Source organism: Alligator sinensis, unplaced genomic scaffold, assembly GCF_000455745.1.
Source record: "Alligator sinensis unplaced genomic scaffold, ASM45574v1 scaffold117_1, whole genome shotgun sequence".
Lineage (NCBI taxonomy): Eukaryota > Metazoa > Chordata > Crocodylia > Alligatoridae > Alligator > Alligator sinensis.
Window position 1 is genome coordinate 1,519,681 of NW_005841855.1, and position 7,479 is coordinate 1,527,159.

Sequence of the window (7,479 nt, forward strand, 5' to 3'; positions counted from 1 at the left end):
ACTGGATCTATTCAGCCTCCGCAAGAGAAGGTTGAGAGGCGACCTTGTGGCTGCCTATAAGTTCATCACGGGGGCACAGAAGGGAATAGGTGAGCATTTATTCACCAAGGCGCCCCCGGGGGTTACAAGAAATAATGGCCACAAGCTAGCAGAGAGCAGATTTAGATTGGACATTAGGAAGAACTTCTTCACAGTTCGAGTGGCCAGGGTCTGGAACGGGCTCCCAAGGGAGGTGGTGCTCTCCCCTACCCTGGGGGTCTTCAAGAGGAGGTTAGATGAGTATCTAGCTGGGGTCATCTAGACCCAGCACTCTTTCATGCTTATGCAGGGGGTCGGACTCGATGATCTATTGAGGTCCCTTCCGACCCTAACATCTATGAATCTATGAATCTATGTGTGTGTACCAAGTCCCAGAATACTAGAACTGGAAGAATCCACTGGAATTAGTAGATGATACGTTTAAAACTAACAAGAGAAAGTACTTTTTTTATACAACTCTTGGTTACCTTGTGACATTCATTGTTACTGGAGGTGGTCAAAACAGCATGGCCAGATTCAAAAAGGGACTAAATAAATTCATGGATAATAGATCTATTAATTGAACAGAATGGTTGGAGATGTTTCCTCTGGCATCTCTAAACCAGTAATGGTAGATGCCAGTGAGGGTATTGAATAAGGGATAGATATATCCAATTCAATGCTCTTCCTCTATAGCACATACCCTGCCAATGTTGGGGCAGGATACTGGGCCTAGTTGGTCCCTTGGTCTGACTCACCATGGCACTTCTTATGTCTTTATGTTCTCAGTGTGTTGTGTTGGAAGTTTCATTTTTGAGGGGGTTTCTTTTGGGGTCGGTTTTTTGTTTGTTTTGCTTTGCTTTTGTTTGTTTTTGTTTTCACTCTGTTTTGAATGGGAGAACATGTGAAATTGCAAATTATCCATGACAAAAAATGTGGTTTCCATCTAGTGGATGGATATCAGAAATCCGGTCCCTTATCTCCAAAAATATCAGTCCTTCCTATACTACTAATAATAATATAGCAGCCACGGAAACCACCACTAAGTACCACGCAGATCCATTAATATTAGAGCTGATAGACCAGTTCGCTGAGCATCTCTCTACCACCTGTTTATTCCTATGTACACTATCCAGTGCTGTGGCAGAGATCTCTCTCTACCTACTCTCTACGTTGCTCTTGCACTGCTGACTTGCAATTTGATTTGTGTTATCTCAACAGCCTTGAGGCTAGATTTACACCCAGAGGGAGTGTCACGGGTAGGGCTGATTGAGAAATTAGTTTCTTATCCCCCCTGAGAACTATTATTTTGAAAAATTTTATCTTGCCAATAAGACAAAAACTAAACATTTTTTGAATACAAGCAAACAGGAAAAAACCTGTCAGCTCCGGTCAAACAAAAGGTTTCAGCCAGGTCATTTTGAAACATTTTCTTTTCAACATCTTTAAGACTAAATGTATTAAAATTTCAAAACAAAAAATTGTTTGGATTCAAAAAATGTAACTTCCGTTCTGAACCATCACAATTGGATGTGCTTGAACTTTTCTTTTTTTCCAAAAATGTCTGGAATGGGGTAAGTCTTGAAAGCCAAACAGTTTTGTGAACAGTTTTCATTTCAATGCTTCAGCATTTTTCACTGGAAAAAATGTTTCATTAAAAAAAATCTCAATCAGCTCCATCACAGGTCTGCATATTTGGAGATCCAAATCCAGGGGTGGGAGGGAAAAGAGGGAGGATTTGGATGGGAACTACATCTATTACTTCACATGAGACCTTGCAAATCTTAGGGCCAACCTGGAAGCCCGGTCCAGGGTACTTCCTAGCATAACCACAAAAGCAGGAGTTACTTGTTCCTGCTAGCAAGAATTGCTGAAGAGAAGCACAGTTATCCACGGGGTACACTTATCAAGGAGGCTTGTGGCATATGTTAGGGATCCCTACATGCTAAATAAAGAAACTCTAGGGCTAGGTACGGCTAGGTACAGACATTCAAAAAGCCGAGGGTGGAATCCATCTATGTTGGGCGGTTTTCTGTAACTGGTGTAATTTAGACTGGTTGTGACCAGAACGCACATTTGCACTTTGCTGGGGGTGTAGATCCTAGACTGGGTTCCGACATTTTTAAACCAGTCCATGTATAACAAACTTCTGTTCTTTATAGGTATAGACCAGTTTCTGATCACTTATACTGGTAAAACTGAAATGTCTGTACCTGGCCCAGGAGAGTGCTAAAAGTTGCTTAACTAAGAATTCTATCAGCGGCTTCACTTAGGGGTTGTGTGAAGCTGCACAACTCAACCAGAAACATCCCCAGTATATCCTCCAGAGCTGTGTTTCACAATCCGTGGGTCATGACCCAAAAGTGGGTCACAAGAATATATGAAAGCGTCACAAGCAAGCTTTAACCCTCATCTATTCTCATGAAACCGTAACCGTTGTTGTTCTCATGAGGCAACTTGTTACCCCGCAACGCAACATTGTTGGTCTCATGGAGTAACTTGTTACCCCACCTGCATGAACTAAATGGAGCCAGTGACAACAGTATAAACGTACGAAAAACTATTTATTAAACATACAGATTGTTTGAAAGAGTATTTGTGATGATTTGAACCCAAAATATTATTTAACTAGAACTATGAACAAAAACACTTGTTTTTTTTTAAGTTTTCAAAACGTGAATGAACAATTTGCTAAGTCTGTAGTTCACACAGTTTTCAAACTAACAATTATTTCCAAAAACATTTCCTAACTATTTTAACTAAATATTGCATTCCTCACAAAGCAGCAGTGATGTACTGTGGTGCACACAAGCAAATTGCTTACAATCTTCGCATTGTTTCCAGGTTTTGCAGTCATCTGTCCTTGGACAAAAAGCACAATGTCTACTCATGCTTGAAGAAGGTTCTACTGGGGTGCGTTGTGGAAATTTGTAATTTAAGGCAGTCATACCAGACTTGACAGACTTAGACAGATTACATGTATCCATCATTCTTCGTTTTGTCTGTCAATCAACTGTTCTCCAAGCTCCTGTGAAAAAAAGCACTGTCTTCTTAAATGTGACCTTTGTTTCCAGTTTACATTGTAGCCTAGGCAAATGATGAGGCTAGCAATGGCAGCCACATCTATCATATTGAAAAATAGTGTCATTGGCCACTTGTTGATTTTCCATCTGCAGGTGGTCATATGGACGAAGTGGTCAAGGTTATTCACCCCATCCTTGTTTTTATTGTAGTCATAGATGATGTCCAGCTTTCTTTACTCTCCACCCACTGACAGGTCATGGTGCATGTTTGACAGCAACAGCACAACTTTGTACTTCTTTAGAACATAGGAAACTAGGGTGAGCTCCCCATCAAAAGCAAAAATGGATGAAAAGTTTCCCTTCTTCAATTTGCTTGCATTTAATTTGGGATATCGGCCTTGTTTTTCTAAATTGTACCCACATAGGTCAAGTCCTGGTGTAGCAGTCTTTCTGCCAGGTTAGTACTTGTGAAGAAATTGTCACCCACAATACTCCTTCCCATCTTGTACCAGGGATGGACCAGTTTTTCAAGACCTGGGTACCAAGATTACCTTGGCGTGGAGTTTCTGGTTGTTTGCCCAGGTAGATGTCTCCAGGCAGGGGCAATGATGTTGCTGCATCATAGTACCACCAAATTTTCAAGCCATATTTGGCAGGCTTGCTGGGCATATACTGTCTGGAAGGGACAGTGACCCCTGAATGCAATGAGCTGCTCGCTCATCAACCGTCAGGTGTATTCCTGGAATATACCATTTCCTGAGCTGCTCCACAAATTGTGTCCAAATATCTCTAAAGGCAGCAAGCTTGTCCACAGCTCTCCTTTCCTCACGTGTCAGTTTGTTGTCAAATCTCAGGTAGCTGGTGATTTCACAGAATCGTTTTAAACTCATGGTGGTATGGAAGAAAGGACACCTGGTGCATTGCTCCCACAACTCCTCCAGTGACTTGTGACCACTGTGATATAGACCACTCAGCAGTAGGAGGCCCATGTAGGCTTTCGGCTCTGTTTCGTCCAGCTTTTTCCACTCCTTTCTATTTTCAGGATGGCTATCATTTTACTTCCTGAATCTTCTTTCTGCCTCTCTGTCTCTCTTCTGATAACAGTCAGGATATCTTGTGAGAGAAACTGATGGAACATTTCCACCACTGTGTCTTTATTACTTTCTCTTGTTGGCCCAGCACTTCCATGGACTATGTCCTTGGCTGTTCTCCGATGATGTACTAGCTGTGGACTTTTTTCCCACACTCTTCCATTCCTTCCTGTAAAGGTGTCATCATCTGCAATGTTTTCTGGGGGTGGTGGCAGTGGTTCTGCTCCACGTCCTGCTGTAGCTCTCCTCGGTCTTCCACAGCGGCACTGGGTTGGTCCTCTTTTCTTTCCCACTGGAAGTGTTGGCATCACTTCTGCTTGTGGCACCAATTCCTCCTCATCTGAGCTGGATGAAGCTTCCATAGACACATGGTCTTCTTGGTCTGAACAATCTCCTATGTCTGGAACAAAGTCCACTGCCTTGGGATAAGATTTCATCAGTGGATGTGTCACTGTCATCCCCGGTTACCTGTGCAAGACAGGCTTCAGCATGGAATATGCGCTGCCTTCTCATCCTGGACTGCAGAAAAAAAAGAAAAATGTGATTACTGCTAAATGTATATAAATGACAATCAAAGACAAGCCGGTCCACCTATGCTGTCAAAGAAGCAATTCTGCCCTGCACTATGGAAGCGCAGGTAGCACCCTCTCCTCCTGGGCACGGAAGCCAGAGACCAGCATCCACCCTTTGCAAGCAAGCCAAATGTGGGTGGATGCTGTTTGGAAACCACACATGCAGGGGTTTATTGAGAGCAGATAGCGGGTGTCAAGCCCTTACTGTTGAAGGGGACTCCATAGTGTGCGCTGTACTGAAGTAAGATGTTCTTCTATTTCTTCTCTGCTGTCCCTTTGCTCCTTGTCCTCATGTCCAACAAAAGCAGGGCAAACTACCTTGTATGTTATGAAAAGGGCAGGTGAAGCAGAGTTTTCCCACGAGAAAATAGGGCAGAAGTGGATTTAGGTGTGACAAAGGGGGTTTTTTGGGTTGGGTTTTTTTGTGGGGGGGTTTGGCAAAGGGCAGGGTGTTTTGATAACCTTGCGGCCTGCAAACAAGGTGGTTAGCAGAAGGGATTACATCTTCTGCAAAAGCAGAATGGAGGATGGCCATCCATTAGTTACCATGGATACCTGAAGTGGACATGAATAAGGTGTGACTGAATGCTGACCTTTCAGACGCATCCATCCAAAGTGGCCAAACTAATCTAGGCCTGTCATTTATACAGAAATTGCATTTGGGTAACAAAGTTCCCCAATATAAGCTCAATTGGGGTAACAAGTTACCCCAATGCATTAACATGGGTTTGGGGTAAATTGTTACCCCATATGGCAAAACACATTCACGCCTGGGGTAACATGTTACCCTGGGCAGTTTTTCATCCATAGAGAGCAAACTATTCGTGTAAGCTGGCTGTTCTTTGGGGATATTTGTGCTGTAGCCTTGCCATTTGGCAGAGTTCTAGCCTGCAAGAGGCTTCTTGCCCCTCCCCCCCCATGCCCCACAAACAGGGCTAGGGCCTAGGGGTGTGGGGCAGTGGGTCAAGAGTGAGGGGCAATGGGGCAGGACTGGCCATTGATGTTTAAAAATGGGTCCTGATACAAAAAAGATTAAGAACCACAGCTCTAGAGCATACAGTGGAGGACAGCTGAACTCCACCGCACCTTAAGAGGCTGGAGAAGGTCTACCCCACATAGCTTGCCAAATCTGTTGTGTAGTGCAAGGAATTAGGGTCTGGCCCAAAAGCAGGGAACTGTGCAGCTCCAGTAAAGCTCAACTTCCTTTTTGAAGTTCAGGAATAACATTTACGCCAGTTATAAAATCATTCTGCAAAACACTGTAAATCATACTAGGTGCCAGTACAAATGGATGACCAGCTATTCCAGGATAACTGGTTGCAATAAACTCTATTAAGAGACACACAACCCTCACAGTGGTCTAAGTTACAGTGGTGTAAGTGTAACTTTCCCCCCAGTTTTTCCTGGGGTAACTCTTCTTTGTATTCAATGAAGTTACACTGATGTAGAGATTTATGTCATGTGTTCATCCTTGTTTACTCTGGTGCAAGTGTGTCACATGTCCAAACTCTTAACACACTTTTGTTCCTGGATGTTATGATATTAATATATACTGCAATAATTGTAAGGCCAAGGAATGATAAAAATCAAAAACTTCGGGAGCTAGGCAGAACACCTTATTATGACTGACTACACTAAGTCCCAGTGGCAGCAAAGCTGATGTATTCAGGCAAGGTGATATAGGTCACAATTGCTGTGGAAATGAGGGAATGATAAGAAAAGAAAAGAGAAGAATGGTTCTGTCTTCCTGGCCAGGCCCAACAGGCAGATAAACTACACTAACCCAGCCTGAAGAGACACAGCTGCCCCCGCTAGCCTCGGAGGAGCTGGCTCCCTCGTCATCTCAGAAGCAGCCCTGGGCCACTGAGGAGTATTGTAGCCAGCTAGGAAGCAGCTGGTCTTGGCAGACAAATAAAAACTGAAGCCCTAGGCAGAAGTAAAACAAGAGGGGGGACTGACTTGAGAGCTATTTATTCAGAGACACCACCACCCTATCTTTTTTCCTCAGCCAAAAAAAAAAATCTCTATATTAAGCCTGTTGATCTGCAGAAAAAGTTATAGGGCTTCTGTAACATTTAATTTGCCTAACACTCCTATTTGATAAATACTAGTAGGCATGCTGTCTTTTATACATATACCGGTTCTTATCAGAATTCTGTATTCCAGTCTTGCAAAGTCCCACTCATTTGCCTGGGGTGAGTAATTTCTTTTGATGGGTGAGATAAATAATGTTCAAGTTTGTATTCTTAATCATCATGGTAAAAATGGGCAAGTACATTTTGTGCTTGGCCAGGTAAATTTTCAAAGCAGTTTTTCAAGGTTTTCATATTATATTGCTGATTTTCTAATTTATACATTTCTCTGTCATTGCCTAGCCTGGAATGGTATAATATGGAATTTATGTAACTATAGGTGTTGATGTGTATCCTGTTCTAGAGCACTGTACTAGCATGTCCAAATGAACAAATGTCAATGACTGTAGTCTACCCAAAACAATAGTTGAAGCCTGGTTACCTACTTCCTGGGCATGTCTATACATGCACATTTACTGCTCAGTAACCTAAATTATTGCACAGTACAGGCACTCATCTACATGTGCATACCCATCCTGAGCAGTAAATATGGTGACTTACACCGACGTGAGTGTAAATTTGATACCTGCGTCAGGCAGGTGAGTTTTGTCCAGAAAATAAAGTTTTATAGTTTCACCCATGTGCATATTTTGGAGTGGTACTTGGAGTAGGGGGGCTCTGGGGGGGGGGGGGGGGGGGGGGG